Source organism: Pleurodeles waltl, chromosome 6 (genome assembly GCF_031143425.1).
Source record: "Pleurodeles waltl isolate 20211129_DDA chromosome 6, aPleWal1.hap1.20221129, whole genome shotgun sequence".
In the NCBI taxonomy this organism is placed as follows: domain Eukaryota; kingdom Metazoa; phylum Chordata; class Amphibia; order Caudata; family Salamandridae; genus Pleurodeles; species Pleurodeles waltl.
In genome coordinates, this window is record NC_090445.1 from 1,212,213,982 (window position 1) to 1,212,232,703 (window position 18,722).

Sequence of the window (18,722 nt, forward strand, 5' to 3'; positions counted from 1 at the left end):
CGGTATCTGTCTGGGACGACATATTAAAGGACAAGTCTGTAGTATTTTGGTCGGACAACATGGCTGTCATGGAGTCTATCAATAGACAGAAAGCTAGTTGTAGATGGGTACTTAGACTACTTAAGCATTTGGTGTTACAGTGAAACTCAATATCACATTCCGGGCAAAACATGTTCCAGGGGTGAATAACAATGTGGTGTAGGAGGCTGGACTGGCTTGTAGTGAGTACCAAGGGGTACTTACACCTTGCATCAGGCCCAGGTATCCCTTATTAGTGTATAGGGTGTCTAGCAGCTTAGGCTGATAGATAATGGTAGCTTAGCAGAGCAGCTTAGGTTGAACTAGGAGACGAGTGAAGCTCCTACAGTACCACTAGTGTCACTTGCACAATATCATAAGAAAACACAATACACAGATATACTAAAAATAAAGGTACTTTATTTTTATGACAATATGCCAAAGTATCTCAGTGAGTACCCTCAGTATGAGGATAGCAAATATACACAAAATATATGTACACAATACCAAAAATATGCAGTATAGTCTTAGAAAACAGTGCAAACAATGTATAGTTACAATAGGATGCAATGGGGACACATAGGGATAGGGGCAACACAAACCATATACTCCAAAAGTGGAATGCGAACCACGAATGGACCCCAAACCTATGTGACCTTGTAGAGGGTCGCTGGGACTGTAAGTAAACAGTGAGGGTTAGAAAAATAGCCCACCCCAAGATCCTGAAAAGTGAGTGCAAAGTGCACTAAAGTTCCCAAAAGGACATAGAAGTCGTGATAGGGGAATTCTGCAGGAAAGACACAAACCAGCAATGCAACAACAATGGATTTCCAAACGAGGGTACCTGTGGAACAAGGGGACCAAGTTCAAAAGTCACAAGCAAGTCGGAGATGGGCAGATGCCCAGGAAATGCCAGCTGTGGGTGCAAAGAAGCTGCTACTAGGCAGTAGAAGCTGAGGATTCTGCAAGAACAACAAGGGCTAGAAACTTCCCCTTTGGAGGATGGATGTCCCACGTCGTGAAGAGTCGTGCAGAAGTGTTTTCCCGCCGAAAGACCGCCAACAAGCCTTGCTAGCTGCAAATCGTGCGGTTAGGGTTTTTGGATGCTGCTGTGGCCCAGGAGGGACCAGGATGTCGCCAATTGCGTCAGGGGACAGAGAGTGCGCCCAGCAGGACAAGGAGCCCTCTCAGAAGCAGGCAGCACCCGCAGAAGTGCAGGAACAGGCACTACGAAGAGGAGTGAAATGGTGCTCACCCGAAGTTGCACAAAGGAGTCCCACGCCGCCGGAGGACAACTTAGAAAGTCGTGCAATGCAGGTTAGAGTGCCGTGGACCCAGGCTTGGCTGTGCACAAAGGATTTCCGCCGGAAGTGCACAGCGGCCGGAGTCGCTGGAAAAGACGCGGTTCCCAGCAATGCAGTCTGGCGTGGGGAGGCAAGGACTTACCTCCACCAAACTTGGACTGAAGAGTCACTGGACTGTGGGAGTCACGTGGACAGAGTTGCTGGATTCAAGGGACCTCGCTCGTCGTGCTGAGAGGAGACCCAGGGGACCGGTGATGCAGTTCTTTGGTGCCTGCGGTAGCAGGGGGAAGATTCCGTCGACCCACGGGAGATTTCTTCGGAGCTTCTGGTGCAGAGAGGAGGCAGACTACCCCCACAGCATGCATCACCAGGAAAACAGTTGAGAAGGCGGCAGGATCAGCGTTACAGAGTTGCAGTAGTCGTCTTCGCTACTTTGTTGCAGTTTTGCAGGCTTCCAGTGCGGTCAGCAGTCGATTCCTTGGCAGAAGGTGAAGAGAGAGATGCAGAGGAACTCTGATGAGCTCTTGCATTCGTTATCTAAGGAAATCCCCAAAGCAGCGACCCTAAATAGCCAGAAAAGAGGGTTTGGCTACTTAGGAGAGAGGATAGGCTAGCAACACCTGAAGGAGCCTATCAGAAGGAGTCTCTGACGTCACCTGCTGGCCCTGGCCACTCAGAGCAGTCCAGTGTGCCAGCAGCACCTCTGTTTCCAAGATGGCAGAGGTCTGGAGCACACTGGAGGAGCTCTGGGCACCTCCCAGGGGAGGTGCAGGTCAGGGGAGTGGTCACTCCCCTTTCCTTTGTCCAGTTTCACGCCAGAGCAGGGCTGAGGGGTCCCTGAACCGGTGTAGACTGGCTTATGCAGAAATGGGCACCATCTGTGCCCATGAAAGCATTTCCAGAGGCTGGGGGAGGCTACTCCTCCCCTGCCTTAACACCTTTTTCCAAAGGGAGAGGGTGTAACACCCTCTCTCTGAGGAAGTCCTTTGTTCTGCCATCCTGGGCCAAGCCTGGCTGGACCCCAGGAGGGCAGAAACCTGTCTGAGGGGTTGGCAGCAGCTGCAGTGAAACCCCTGAAAAGGCAGTTTGGCAGTACCAGGGTCTGTGCTACAGACCCGTGGGATCATGGGATTGTGGCAACTATGCCAGGATGGCATAGAGGGGGCAATTCCTTGATCATAGACATGTTACATGGCCATATTCGGAGTTACCATTGTGAAGCTACACATAGGTAGTGACCTATGTGTAGTGCACGCGTGTAATGGTGTCCCCGCACTCACAAAGTCCGGGGAATTTGCCCTGAACAATGTGGGGGCACCTTGGCTAGTGCCAGGGTGCCCTCACACTAAGTAACTTTGCACCTAACCTTACCAGGTAAAGGTTAGACATATAGGTGACTTATAAGTTACTTAAGTGCAGTGGTAAATGGCTGTGAAATAACGTGGACGTTATTTCACTCAGGCTGCAGTGGCAGGCCTGTGTAAGAATTGTCAGAGCTCCCTATGGGTGGCAAAAGAAATGCTGCAGCCCATAGGGATCTCCTGGAACCCCAATACCCTGGGTACCTCAGTACCATATACTAGGGAATTATAAGGGTGTTCCAGTATGCCAATGTGAATTGGTGAAATTGGTCACTAGCCTGTTAGTGACAATTTGGAAAGAAATGAGAGAGCATAACCACTGAGGTTCTGGATAGCAGAGCCTCAGTGAGACAGTTAGTCATAACACAGGTAACACATTCAGGGCACACATATGAGCACTGGGTCCCTGGCTGGCTGGGTCCCAGTGACACATACAACTAAAACAACATATATACAGTGAAAAATGGGGGTAACATGCCAGGCAAGATGGTACTTTCCTACACAACCCCCCCCCCCCCAAACGAAGGACAATAAGACTAGTCATTACCTGATGGGTCTTCATTGTCTAAGTGGAAATATCTGGAGAGTCCATCTGCATTGGAGTGGGTACTCCCAGGTCTATGTTCAACTGTATAGTCTATTCCCTGTAGGGATATGGACCACCTCAACAATTTAGGATTTTCACCTTTCATTTGTTTTAGCCAAAGTAGAGGTTTGTGGTCTGTCTGAACAATGAAGTGAGTGCCAAACAGGTATGGCCTCAACTTCTTCAGTGCCCAGACCACAGCAAAGGCCTCCCTCTCAATGGCAGACCAATGCTTTTCTCTAGGGGTCAACCTCCTACTAATAAAAGCAACAGGATGATCCTGGCCCTCAGAATTAAGTTGTGATAGGACTGCCCCTACTCCTAATTCAGATGCATGAGTTTGGACATAGAAGTTTTTAGAGTAACAAGGGCTTTTCAGGACAGGTGCAGAGCACATGGCCTGCTTCAGCTCCTCAAAAGCTTTCTGACAGTTTGCTGTCCATAATACCTTCTTAGGCATTTTCTTTGAAGTGAGGTCATTAAGAGGGGCTGCAATGGAGCCATAGTTCTTTATGAACCTCCTATAGTACCCAGTGAGGCCTAAAAAGGCTCTCACCTGAGTCTGAGTAGTAGGGGGAACCCAATCTATAATAGTTTGGCTTTTCCCCTGAAGTGGTGCAATCTGTTCCCCACCAACAAGGTGTCCCAGATAAACCACCTTCCCCTGCCCTATCTGGCACTTTGAAGCCTTGATAGTGAAGCCTGCCTTTTGCAGGGCCTCTAAAACTTTCCATAGGTGGACCAGGTGATCATCCCAGCTGGAGTTAAAGACAGCTATATCGTCCAAATATGCTGCACTAAAAGCTTCCAGCCCTTGCAGGACTGTGTTCACCAACCTCTGAAAAGTAGCAGGTGCATTTTTCAATCCAAAAGGCATTACTGTGAATTGGTAATGGCCTCCAATGGTTGAAAATGCAGTTTTAGCTTTAGCATCTTCTGATAATTTGATCTGCCAATAGCCTGCAGTCAAATCAAAAGTGCTTAGATACTTGGCAGATGCCAGTGTATCTATGAGCTCATCTGCCCTGGGTATAGGGTGAGCGTCAGTTTTGGTTACCTGGTTGAGACCTCTGTAGTCTACACAAAACCGCATTTCCTTCTTTCCATCTTTGGAATGAGGTTTTGGTAAAAGTACCACAGGAGAAGCCCATGGACTTTCAGAGTGCTTAACCACTCCTAGTTCTAACATTTTCTGCACCTCTTGCTTTATGCAGTCTCTGACATGGTCAGGCTGCCTATAGATCTTACTTTTGACAGGCAAGCTGTCTCCAGTATCTATAGTGTGCTCACACCAAGCAGTGGTACCTGGCACAGTAGAGAAGAGTTCAGAAAACTGACCCAGGAGATTTATGCAGTGGTCTTTCTGCTCAACAGTAAGACAATCTGCCAGTACAACACCTTCCACTAGAGCATCTTGGTCTGTGGAAGAGAAGGGATCAGGGAGAGGATCACTGTCTTCTTCCTGTCCCTCATCAGTTGCCATGAGCAGGGTGAGATCAGCGCTGTCATAGTAGGGTTTCAGGCGATTGACATGGAGCACCCTAAGGGGACTCCTGGCAGTGCCTAAGTCAACTAAGTAGGTGACTTCACCCTTTTTCTCAACAATTGTGTGGGGTCCACTCCATTTATGTTGGAGTGCTCTTGGGGCCACAGGCTCCAAGACCCACACTTTCTGCCCTGGTTGGTACTGAACCAAAACAGCCTTCTGGTCATGCCATTGCTTTTGGAGCTCTTGGCTGGCCTGAAGGTTTTTACTGGCCTTTTTCATGTACTCAGCCATCCTTGATCTGAGGCCAAGTACATAGTCCACTATGTCTTGCTTTGGAGCTTTTAAAGGTTGTTCCCAATCCTCCTTAACAAGTGTTAGGGGACCTCTCACAGGGTGCCCAAAAAGGAGTTCAAAGGGGCTGAAGCCCACTCCTTTCTGAGGTACCTCCCTGTAAGCAAAAAGGAGGCATGGAAAAGATTCCCAGGAGGGCCTTTGCCACTGCAGGAGCTGTAGTGGTCCTTAGAGGAATTGCTTCAGGATATCTGTTGGCATGGTCCACTACCACCAAGATAAACCTATTGCCTGAAGCAGTAGGAGGGTCAAGGGGGCCAACTATGTCAACCCCTACCCTTTCAAAGGGAACCCCAACCACAGGCAGTGGAATAAGGGGTGCCTTTGGGGTGCCACCTGTCTTGCCACTGGCTTGACAGGTTTCACAGGACTTACAAAAGTCTTTTGTGTCCTCTGACATTCTAGGCCAATAAAACAAGGGAACAAGCCTGTCCCAAGTTTTCATTTGCCCCAAATGTCCAGCTAGGGGAATGTCGTGAGCAAGAGTTAGGAGGAACTTTCTGTACTCTTGAGGAATCACCAATCTCCTGGCAGCTCCAGGTTTTGGATCCCTTGCTTCAGTGTACAGAAGATTGTCCTCCTAGTAAACTCTGTGAGAGTCACTGACATCCCCATTTGCTTGTTTGACAGCTTGCTGCCTTAGACCCTCTAGTGTGGGACAGGTCTGCTGCCCAACACTCAGCTCCTCCCTGGCAGGCCCCCCTTCACCCAAAAGCTCAGCAGTGTCTGCTTCCAGCTCCTCTGGTGTAGGTTCTGCACAGGGTGGAAATTCTTCTTCCTCAGAAGTAGAATCCACTGTAGAGGGAGGGATAGTAGGTAGTGCTTTACTTCTACTAGCCCTAGCTTTAGGGAGCACTTCGTCCATTCTTCCAGGATCCAAGTCACCCTGTCCTTTTTGCTTTTTGGCCTGAGCCCTGGTCAAAGCAAAAATATGCCCTGGAATGCCCAGCATTGCTGCATGAGCCTCCAACTCCACTTCTGCCCAAGCTGATGTCTCTAAATCATTCCCTAATAGACAGTCTACAGGTAAATCTGAGGCAACCACAACTTTCTTTGGGCCAGTAACCCCCCCCCCCCCCCCCCCCCCCCCCAGTTGAGATTCACAACAGCCATGGGGTGGCTAAGGGTGTTGTTATGGGCATCGGTTACTTGATACTGGTGATCAAGTAGGTGTTGTTCAGGGTGGACCAGTTTCTCTATTACCATTGTAACACTGGCACCAGTGTCCCTGTAGGCCTGAACCTCAACACCATTTATTAGGGGTAGTTGCTTGTACTTATCCATATTAAGGGGACAAGCAACTAAGGTGGCTAAATCAATAGCCCCCTCAGAGACTAACACAGCCTCTGTGGCCTCCCTAACAAGGCCAACCCCAACTAAGTTACCAATAGTGAGCCCAGCTACTCCCTTGGATTGGCTATTAGTAGGTTTGCTCCGACCACCACTGCTATTAGTAGGGACACTAGGTATAGCAGTAGGGGTTGTAGTGGTAGGAGGCTTGGTGTTTTTCTTTGGACAACTGGGATCTGTTGTCCAATGGCCTTTTATTTTACATAAATAGCACCATGGTTTCTTTTCTTTGTTTTGATTAGAAGAGGATTTGGGCCCACCACCCCCACCAGAGTGTTTTTGTGGGCCTGATGAAGACTCATTTTTAGATTTGTCCCCACCCTTGTCAGAAGACTTACCATCCTTCTTCTTATTGCCATCTTTGTCACCCCCTGTATGAACTTTTCTGTTCACCCTTGTTCTGACCCATTTGTCTGCCTTCTTTCCCAATTCTTGGGGAGAGGTCAGATCAGAGTCCACCAAGTACTGGTGCAACAAATAAGACACACAATTATTAAGAATATGCTCTCTCAGGATCAAGTTATACAGGCTTTCATAATCAGTAACTTTACTGCCATGTAACCACCCCTCCAAGGCCTTCACTGAATGGTCAACAAAATCAACCCAGTCTTGTGAAGACTCCTTTTTGGTCTCTCTGAACTTCATCCTGTACTGTTCAGTGGTTAAGCCATAACCATCCAGGAGTGCATTCTTAAGAACTGTAAAATTATTGGCATCACTTTCTTTCACAGTAAGGAGCCTATCCCTACCCTTTTCACTAAATGATAGTCATAGGATAGCATCCCACTGCCTTTGAGGGACATCCTGTACAACACAGGCCCTCTCAAGTGCAGCAAACCACTTGTTAATGTCATCCCCCTCCTTAAGGGGGGAACTATCTTGTGCAGATTCCTGGAATCATGCTCTTTTGCAGGATGACTATGGGGAATACTGCTGCTGCCACCATGGGTTTCTAAACCCAACTTCTGTCTTTCTTTTTCCACTTCTAAGGACTGTCTATCCAAATCCAGCTGTTGCTTCTTGAGCTTCAGTCTGGTTTGTTCCACTCTCAATATATTGAGCTCCCTTTCTAACAATCTATCATCAGGGTGGGTGGGAGGGACATGCCTTGAAACAGAAGTATGGTGAGAATGAACAGAAGGAGACCCATCCCTTACAGAAGGCATCCTAACAGCTTGGTTAACAGAAACATCACTTCTACTATAGTGAGAAGGAATACTCTTGCTATGATGTGAGACAACACTATCAGTATGGTGTGACTCTACATCAGTACCAACTATGCTAGGCTGTCTAGTAATGGGCAGGCTAGGAAGTTTCTTTCCTGAATCTTTTTCTAGGGGAGTCCCTGGATCAGATTGGGAACCATTAGCTACTTTTTCAACAGAAGGGGCACCTCTGGCCTTATCCTGTTCTATAAGCATGTTAACCAACAGTTCTCTGGGGGGATTCTTCCCTACACTCAAACCTCTATCTATGCAGAGACTCCTTGCTCCTTTCCAGCTAAGGTGATCATATGCAAGTTTGGACAGATCAACAGTTTGGCCTGTGCCAGACACTTTAGACAGTGTTTAAGTGACAGAAAAAGAGAGAAAAAGTTTTTCAGAACTTTTGGAAAGACAGAAAAAAAAACTTTAAAAACTTTTTAAGAACTTTTAGAAAGTTTAGAGGTACTTTTCAGCACTTAGAAAAGAGTGAAAAGAGGAAATGCAAAACTTTTTGGTTAGGTGTATATACACTGAACCTGTTTTGTATATTTTTCTCTTATGAAAAGTACAATGACAAAAGTGGTAAGTAGTTACAAAGCACTTATCCCACCGCTGCACAACCAATGTAGGAGGCTGGACTGGCTTGTAGTGAGTACCAAGGGGTACTTACACCTTGCACCAGGCCCAGGTATCCCTTATTAGTGTATAGGGTGTCTAGCAGCTTAGGCTGATAGATAATGGTAGCTTAGCAGAGCAGCTTAGGCTGAACTAAGAGACGAGTGAAGCTCTTACAGTACCACTAGTGTCACTTGCACAATATCATAAGAAAACACAATACACAGATATACTAAAAATAAAGGTACTTTATTTTTATGACAATATGCCAAAGTATCCCAGAGTGTACCCTCAGTATGAGGATAGCAAATATACACAAGATATATGTACACAATACCATAAATATGCAGTATAGTCTTAGAAAACAGTGCAAACAATGTATAGTTACAATAGGATGCAATGGGGACACATAGGGATAGGGGCAACACAAACCATATACTCCAAAAGTGGAATGCGAACCACAAATGGACCCCAAACCTATGTGACCTTGTAGAGGGTCGCTGGGACTGTAAGAAAACAGTGAGGGTTAGAAAAATAGCCCACCCCAAGACCCTGAAAAGTGAGTGCAAAGTGCACTAAAGTTCCCAAAAGGACATAGAAGTCGTGATAGGGGAAGTCTGCAGGAAAGACACAAACCAGCAATGCAACAACAATGGATTTCCAAACGAGGGTACCTGTGGAACAAGGGGACCAAGTCCAAAAGTCACAAGCAAGTCGGAGATGGGCAGATGCCCAGGAAATGCCAGCTGTGGGTGCAAAGAAGCTGCTACTAGGCAGTAGAAGCTGAGGATTCTGCAAGAACGACAAGGGCTAGAAACTTCCCCTTTGGAGGATGGATGTCCCACGTCGTGAAGAGTCGTGCAGAAGTGTTTTCCTGCCGAAAGACCACCAACAAGCCTTGCTAGCTGCAAATCGTACAGTTAGGGTTTTTGGATGCTGCTGTGGCCCAGGAGGGACCAGGATGTCACCAATTGCTTCAGGGGACAGAAGGGGCGCCCAGCAGGACAAGGAGCTCTCTCAGAAGCAGGCAGCACCCGCAGAAGTGCCGGAACAGGCACTACGAAGAGGAGTGAAACGGTGCTCACCCGAAGTTGCACAAAGGAGTCCCACGCCGCCGGAGGACAACTTAGAAAGTCGTGCAATGCAGGTTAGAGTGCCGTGGACCCAGGCTTGGCTGTGCACAAAGGATTTCCGCCGGAAGTGCACAGAGGCCGGAGTAGCTGCAAAACACGCGGTTCCCAGCAATGCAGTCTGGCGTGGGGAGGCAAGGACTTACCTCCACCAAACTTGGACTGAAGAGTCAAAGGACTGTGGGAGTCACTTGGACAGAGTTGCTGGATTCAAGGGACCTCGCTCGTCGTGCTGAGAGGAGACCCAGGGGACGGGTGATGCAGTTCTTTGGTGCCTGCGGTAGCAGGGGGAAGATTCCGTCGACCCACGGGAGATTTCTTCGGAGCTTCTAGTGCAGAGAGGAGGCAGACTACCCCCACAGCATGCACCACCAGGAAAACAGTCGAGAAGGCGGCAGGATCAGCGTTACAGAGTTGCAGTAGTCGTCTTCGCTACTTTGTTGCAGTTTTGCAGGCTTCCAGCGCGGTCAGCAGTCGATTCCTTGGCAGAAGGTGAAGAGAGAGATGCAGAGGAACTCTGATGAGCTCTTGCATTCGTTATCTAAGGAAATCCCCAAAGCAGAGACCCTAAATAGCCAGAAAAGAGGGTTTGGCTACTTAGGAGAGAGGATAGGCTAGCAACACCTGAAGGAGCCTATCAGAAGGAGTCTCTGACGTAACCTGCTGGCCCTGGCCACTCAGAGCAGTCCAGTGTGCCAGCAGCACCTCTGTTTCCAAGATGGCAGAGGTCTGGAGCACACTGGAGGAGCTCTGGGCACCTCCCAGGGGAGGTGCAGGTCAGGGGAGTGGTCACTCCCCTTTCCTTTGTCCAGTTTCGCGCCAGAGCAGGGCTGAGGCGTTCCTGAACCGGTGTAGACTGGCTTATGCAAAAATGGGCACCATCTGTGCCCATGAAAGCATTTCCAGAGGCTGGGGGAGGCTACTCCTCCCTTGCCTTAACACCTTTTTCCAAAGAGAGAGGGTGTAACACCCTCTCTCTGAGGAAGTCCTTTGTTCTGCCATCCTGGGCCAAGCCTGGCTGGACCCCAGGAGGGCAGAAACCTGTCTGAGGGGTTGGCAGCAGCTGCAGTGAAACCCCTGAAAAGGCAGTTTGGCAGTACCAGGGTCTGTGCTACAGACCCGTGGGATCATGGGATTGTGGCAACTATGCCAGGATGGCATAGAGGGGGCAATTCCATGATCATAGACATGTTACATGGCCATATTCGGAGTTACCATTGTGAAGCTACACATAGGTAGTGACCTATGTGTAGTGCACGCGTGTAATGGTGTCCCCGCACTCACAGAGTCCGGGGAATTTGCCCTGAACAATGTGGGGGCACCTTGGCTAGTGCCAGGGTGCCCTCACACTAAGTAACTTTGCACCTAACCTTTACCAGGTAAAGGTTAGACATATAGGTGACTTATAAGTTACTTAAGTGCAGTGGTAAATGGCTGTGAAATAACGTGGACGTTATTTCACTCAGGCTGCAGTGGCAGGCCTGTGTAAGAATTGTCAGAGCTCCCTATGGGTGGCAAAAGAAATGCTGCAGCCCATAGGGATCTCCTGGAACCCCAATACCCTGGGTACCTCAGTACCATATACTAGGGAATTATAAGGGTGTTCCAGTATGCCAATGTGAATTGGTGAAATTGGTCACTAGCCTGTTAGTGACAATTTGGAAAGAAATGAGAGAGCATAACCACTAAGGTTCTGGATAGCAGAGCCTCAGTGAGACAGTTAGTCATAACACAGGTAACACTTTCAGGCACACTTATGAGCACTGGGTCCCTGGCTGGCAGGGTCCCAGTGACACATACAACTAAAACAACATATATACAGTGAAAAATGGGGGTAACATGCCAGGCAAGATGGTACTTTCCTACATGCGGCTGATGCCTTGTCTCGATCATTGATGCAGGATTTTCCGAGGTTCCACCCACAGACGTCGGAGAGGATGACAGAGTTTCCAACATCACTGTGGAAGATTGGTTTCCCGCACTATCAGCCCTACTAGTGTCATCATTGGTGACACGCACAAGGGGGGCATACAAAAGGGCCTTCTTGCATTATAGACTGTTCTTGAAATCCTTGAACACATTAGATTGGTTTTCAGTTGAAGCAATCTGTGCCTTTTTGCAACATTTAAAGAGCAATGGTAAACCAGTGTCTTGCGCCAAAGCCAACTTGTCAGCCATCCATTTTTTTGCCAAGCTCAGGGGGCAAGACTCGCAACTCAATTCCTTTGTTATTAAGCAGGCGCTATTGGGTCGGTCTAGAACGGACGGTCACAGGTCAGACACCAGGCGGCCCATAACCCCTCAATTATTAGAAAAATTGCTGGGTGCAATCAGCTTAGTTACATCTTCACCTTTTGAGGCTACCTTATTTACAGCGGTCTTTTCTGTGGCCTTTTATGGGGCCTTCTGCATTGGGGAAATGATAGGTGCTTCCAAGAACGACCACGCGTGGGGTCTCCAGTGGCCCGATGTGATAATCAATAAAAACTCTACCACTATACAGCTGCGTAAGTCCAAAACAGATCAGTTAGGTAAGGGTGCGCGGATTTGGCTTCGGGCAGCGCATGGGTCAATTATCTGTCCTGTGGCCAATCTAGCTGCTTACTTGACTGTACGCCCTCTAGAGAAATCCACTGCGCTATTCATACGTGCAAATGGGGACTGCATTTCGTGCTACCAATTTGCCGAGGTGTTGAAGATTACACTACTGGCAGCAGGGGTAGAACCTCGGGGTTACTCCCCCCATTCATTTAGGATTGGCGCGGCTACCTTGGCAGCAGGGGCAGGTTTGCCCATCTCAGAGGTGAAATCCATTGGAAGATGGGCATCCAACTGTTACAAATGTTACATTAGGCCAGAATTGGTCTAATCAGTGGGTATCTGTTATGTCTTCAAATTCATTATCATTTCTCACACATTTCTCCTTTATTACAGTAGATGGCTCCTTGTGTGGTTTGGGTGTTGGGGCATTCATTCATTCGTCGGGCGGCATACCGGTTGCAGCAGCTCCGTAAACCGAATCCGGCGGCAAGCTTAGAAGTGGCCTTCAGGTGTTGCGGGGTTGGCGGCAAAGGAATTAAACAGCTGCAGCAGCTAGTAACATGAGATCTCTGCATCCTACCGTCATCATGCTTCCTAAAGCAGTTTTTATTATGACATCATTGGCCTTGGGGATTCAAACCATCCTTCCTAAAGCACTAATCAGGGACAGACAAAAGGGCAGGCACTTCCTAGAAACCTCAATTTAAACAGAAACTGGTGTCTCTCACCTCACCTCTGCTATCTATTGAATGGTAGTGCACATGAAAAACTAATTAGCATCTCTTCGCTAAAAAGCAGCTCACTGAGTTTCTCAGGGCATCAATGTCTCCATCCTCCCCCACTTAACGTTCTGGGAGTCCACCATCCGGCCACGGAAATGCAGGCAGTACACTTCCACTCTCTGTGGAAGCTGTATCCACATGTCATCTTGTGCAGTGCTAAATAAGGAGCCATCCAAAATGTATTCCAGTGGTCCCACCATCAGACTCTCACCACAAAGAGTCTTATTGCCACACATGTGCCTACATTCCCAACGCATGTACATGCACACAGAAATTCAGTGCAATACTGAAAAAGTTTTGGGAATTAATTTTCCACAGGATAAAAAACAAACACACACACACACATCTTTTGTATGTGGAAAAAGAACAGCACCTTCTTACTATTTCTTTCAAATGGAAAATATTTTTTCATTCTGGAGAATCCTCTTTCACTACACTCCTCATCAGTTATCTGGAGTATTTGCTTCCTATCCTTGACAACAGTGAATAGCCAACCATTTCCAATGTGGAAAAGTAAATACCCACAAACATGCACCCTCCAATGTTCCGTTCCTACCGCAGGAGAATTACTCACAAGGAATCCTTCATGTGACTACTTCCTTCTACTAATGTAAACCAGACTCCACACACAGGAATAGTTTTGTAAATGAGACACATATTGTCAAAATAGCTACTTCAAAGCATTAACTGTGAGAAATGTCACACTAAACGACACCTTATTTTAAAAATGTGGTTAAAAGTTTATAATGAACAATTCAGAATGTACACGATCTCTTAAATGACGATTCAACATAATACAATCTCATTGTATGGAAAACATAGGACGTTAAAAAACGTCCTCCTCAAAATCTGCCAGGATTGCAAAGAAACAAATGGAGAAAAGTTATTTTCAAGCAAATTCAAAGCAAGCGAGTTCAAAATAAAGTTCAGTGAAAGGAATACTTTATCGGTATCAAAGAGTCTGTTCAGCAGTGCAAAGCACTTCCATGAAAAGAATCCCTCTCTGCCAGTGGCCCACTCAATTTCCTGAGGGGATATCTCACTGAAGAATGCCAGGTCGAAGTATGACAAAAGGCTGCCGTGTGTCTTCTTAACTCCTGTTAGCAGTTCTGTGAAACGTGATGCCACATCCATACACCTTGGCTTTTGGGACACTTTATCGAAGGCTTTTATAACGGTCCACTGAAGTGTCTTATTCACTAAAACCTAATAGATTGCAGCATTGTGAATAAGAATGGCTGAGCTGTGTTAGTTTACCTAAATCTGCCTCGATTAGGAAGCCGCTCTTTGACTAATCTCTAACACCTGACGCTGGAAGCATGCCTAAGACTACAACTCACGGACAGGTTAAGGCCTTCTTAGGACTTGAAAATTTAGTAATTTGTCTTTACTCTGATAAAGGAAAAGAGGGAGGGCAGAATTGCAGCCGACATTGCTGTAGGTAGTAAAACTACAGCCCCAGGCATAATTCCTGACTCTTTCACAGCCTTATTTGTTTCGCAAAAACTAATTCTAGAAAATCATAGTAAAACATAGTTTGATTAAAAATACAAGACTCTAATATACATGTTAAATTCCCCATCAGAAACACAAACATGACTTTTTATTTTAGGGCATGCATTTATGCTTTAACTTTATAAGTATTCAGCCAACTAATTTTTTAATTGAATGTTAATTTTCCTGCAGAGATTTCCAAGTCACTGTTTTTGCCAGGAACACAACTGTCAAGAGACCTAGTTGTCCGCTTCAGTAAGAAGATAATGCACTGTACCCGCAATTACTTAATTTTCTAAATTTCATCAGGCAGATTTAAACAGGACACTGTAGCACCTTAATCTAAATATCACGCACAATTTACGGAGAGTTTTTCAAGTTTTCAGCGTCACCGTGTGATTAACTCCGTGACTTCAAAAGGTTATAGAGGGAGCATGCTTTTTTTTAAAATCACTTGTAAATCTAATTCTAAAGACCAACGTATTCATAATAAACATTTTCCTTGGACCAATTTGGACACCACATTTCTAATGCAAACAGTCGAACAGTGCCATTGGAGTGAAACTAATAAACCTTAAGTTATAACAGACAGAGGTAACGCACTCTGGAAAATAAAAGTAAGTCGCTCTGGCGTGTAAGTAAAGGTCCTTTATACAGATTGTTTTTTTAGCCAGTTTGAATCTAAAAACAGTGACAAAAATACGGTTTTGATGATTGGTACAAGGCTGTAAGTAACATATGATACCGTAAAATAATTTCAAGATAAGACGCAGCTAGCTGAAATACATAGGCCCTCATTCTGACCCTGGCGGTCTTTGACCGCCAGGGCGGAGGACCGCGGGAGCACCGCCGACAGGCCGGCGGTGCTCCAATGGGGATTCCGACCGCGGCGGTAAAGCCGCGGTCGGACCGGCACCACTGGCGGGGTCCCGCCAGTGTACCGCGGCCCCATTGAATCCTCCGCGGCGGCGCAGCTTGCTGCACCGCCGCGGGGATTCCGACCCCCCCTACCGCCATCCAGATCCCGGCGGTCGGACCGCCGAGATCCGGATGGCGGTAGGGGGGGTCGCGGGGCCGCTGGGGGCCCCTGCAGTGCCCATGCCACTGGCATGGGCATTGGAGGGGCCCCCGTAAGAGGGCCCCTACATGTATTTCACTGTCTGCTGCGCAGACAGTGAAATACGCGACGGGTGCAACTGCACCCGTCGCACAGCTTCCACTCCGCCGGCTCGATTCCGAGCCGGCTTCATCGTGGAAGCCTCTTTCCCGCTGGGCTGGCTGGCGGTCTGAAGGCGACCGCCCGCCAGCCCAGCGGGAAAGTCAGAATTACCGCCGCGGTCTTTCGACCGCGGAACGGTAACCTGACGGCGGGACTTTGGCGGGCGGCCTCCGCCGCCCGCCAAGGTCAGAATGAGGGCCATAGTGATTTACAGTGATGCCAACAGTGTTGGTAAATACAGGTAACATTAATTCCTAGTGCTTTTCACAAAAAACAGTGTTCAGTGCAATTTGAATTCAAAAGAGGCGTACCTTGGGTAGACCAGTATAGAGTAAGTCATAACAGTTGGTATTTCAGTTGTTCTTCCCCACTGTAACAAGAGCCATACCTTAGTCAGCATTGGACTTTGAGAAGGGAATCATGTTGGTAAACTAGTGCTGCGTGATTGAGTCATAGGCGCCACAGTACTGTTTTGTGGAACTCATTTTGAGGGACAGGAGATTGCAAGCGACATTCCTCAGCTATCAGAGCACAATTGAAAAAAAAAAAAAAATTACAAAAACGAGCGCAATCGCGATGTATAAAACGTTGAGTTCACTAAGGAGCACTAGGATAAACAACAGAATTAAAGTGGTAGTCATGACAAGCGCCTCATTATTGCCCAGCGAGATCGCACTACCTACGAAATAAAAAGTAGTCTAGAAACCATATGGAAAACATGGAGCCTCGTATGTTTTCAGTAGTTTACCAGTGCACTCAAGGAGGGCTTACACCAGAAAAGGCACGAAGTGTGCATGCCTTTCACTAATGAAATCAAGCAAATTTGAAAAGGCAAGCCCGTGGACCAACAAAAGTGATGGGTGTGGTTAAAAGCCCACAGAGAGATTACAACAGGGGCCAGAGTGCATGCACACTCGACCCTAAAAACGTGTTCCCTTGCTTCTGTAGTAACGAAGGTATTTTCCACTAATTACAACCTATACAACCTATAGTTTGAAACTTTATTTGGCTTTTATCTGTAAGTCGCAGTATAGATTTTAGCTTACTCGATTTCGCCTAGCCACACTGCACTTTCTTTTGGCTTTCCCAGTCCAGGGTGAGTAGTTAACTCATTTGTCACACTATCCGTGTGACATTGTTTCCCTTCAGAGCACTATGCAATTTACAATGTTTTGCGCTATATACAGCACATAGTAAGGATTCTAAGCCTATTCTTACCTGCCTCCACTATTAGAAGTCATGGCGTAGGCCTACAATATTTACAGCACCTCGAGACCCGGAAATACGTTCTGCCCTGATTAGTTTTATCTGAGATGTTTTAGCAGTTAGGAAAAGATACAAAACTGTAATTTTATCATATTTGCATTTATTGTTGAACTTTTATGACATGATAATGTTGATCTGTTTTTGATACAATGTGTTGATCCGCTGTGTTCGAGTGTTTTAGTTAATATCCCTCTGCTGACTTTTTGGAAATGTTTTTAGAAATGCTTTTATTGTATCGTACTTTTGTTATATTTTTGCCTGATAAAATCACATAATGTTGTTGATGACGATGACGTGAATGCTCCACACATGAAATTCCTCACAAATACCTCGCATTAGCACAACAGAAAGCCGGCAGGTATATGTGTAAGCCATCCTATGAAAAAAACATCAAAGATTACTGAGAAATTTATTTTCAAAATGTGATATAAACAATCAGGTTTCTGGGTTGTCGGAAGAGAAGCGATGTTTCCCTGGCTGTTATTCATGCAGTAATTCACCAGTGGTGGCTTGTGAACTTTAAAGGATATGGAGCATAAATATCTATCATGGATAGATTTGAGCAGGCGAGCCTGATTTCCTCATAGGGGGTTGCAGAGGTGTAAATGATTCCCAACTCCAATGATAAAAACAGAATAAAATGGTGTATTTTACAGCACAATTTTGGCAATTTCACAACTTCATATACCAATGTATATGTTCACAAATCCCAGAAAAAAAACAATCTCTAAGTTAATCAGGAAATATAGAGCTATCTGTGAGTAAAGTGGTGAGTGTGATAGCATTTTAGAGACCCAGGGCATCATAGCCCTTTTCACACAATGTGAAACCGCTGATTTCTGCCAGTCTGCATAGAACACTTAAATTCATATGAAATCTGTCTATGGCTGTAGACCATATGGGCAGCACACCCCTGCCTTGTATTCCAGCACCTGACCTTCAGAAAATAAAGACCTTACATTTTGCTAGCTTCTATTCTCGGCTTACTATGACTCCAGGAGAACGATGCCCTTAGAGGATAGATAATGTGATCCACATGAGTTCAGTAACATATCTGGATTACCAGCCACAAATCCATGATACAGGGTTCTTCCTCATGGTGCAGGATTGTAATTGTTTCATTTTTATATGCTAACCAACTTTTTTCACTGCTTTATTGATCAAAGGAAGGGTAAATAATGAAATTATTTAGAGAAGAGGTACCAGTATGGTTTTGTGTCCCATCACTATTACACGGTGCAGCTACTAGGAACAGCAACCCTTCCATTGTATGCAGTTGTTGTGGAAAATAATAATGCTTTCTGCAATCCAAAATGGACTCCTTATCTGCCCTTCGTCATCAAACGTTTTTCATGGAGGCACTAAGAATGTGTTTACTCCCTTTTGTTTTTTATGTCTGCTGAATTAGGTATCTATTTCTGGAAGATACCTACATCAGTTTCAGAGAGTTGGGGTTAACACCAGCCTTACAGATCTGAACTAATTCCAATCTAGTGTTTACAGTGGCTTCCGAAAGATAGAGGACTCCCTGTTCCAGTTAACATCCTAATGCTGTATGGGAGTTGTGACCCTGGTTACCAAAGTAAAACCATTAGACTAAATTACCTCATCATATTGAGTTTTACAATGAAATTGCTCTTTCACAGATGTCTGGTGTCACAATAGCAATGTGTTAGAGATTTATGATTCACATCAAATACGAGGAGAATCCTGACCTATCAGCAAGTCTTTCTTAATGTGTGGACAGTTTGGAATTATAGTTTATCTGTAGTTTTCCAAACAAAACAGGACATTAGCGTGTGGTTGCTATTTATCCATTTATCATTCATAAAAAATATATATATACTACAATGCTACTCCTGGTAGCCAACCAGAATTATCAGAGGTGAGGTGTGTTTCTCATTGGCCCCTTAAAACCAAGCACAGAACATCTTGCATTTTGTCCTAAAGGTATGACACATACGAATAAAGAGACAGCCATTCAGTCCTTGGCATCGCAAATGAATCTGCA

General features: G+C 46.2%; 1 protein-coding gene across 3 annotated transcripts in view; it reads left to right on the forward strand.

The window, feature by feature from the left end:
- Positions 1-18,722, forward strand: part of LOC138300760 (polycystin-2-like protein 1) — a 2,286,574-nt gene that overhangs the window by 1,911,676 nt on the left and 356,176 nt on the right. The gene's annotated exons all lie outside the window — the stretch shown is intronic.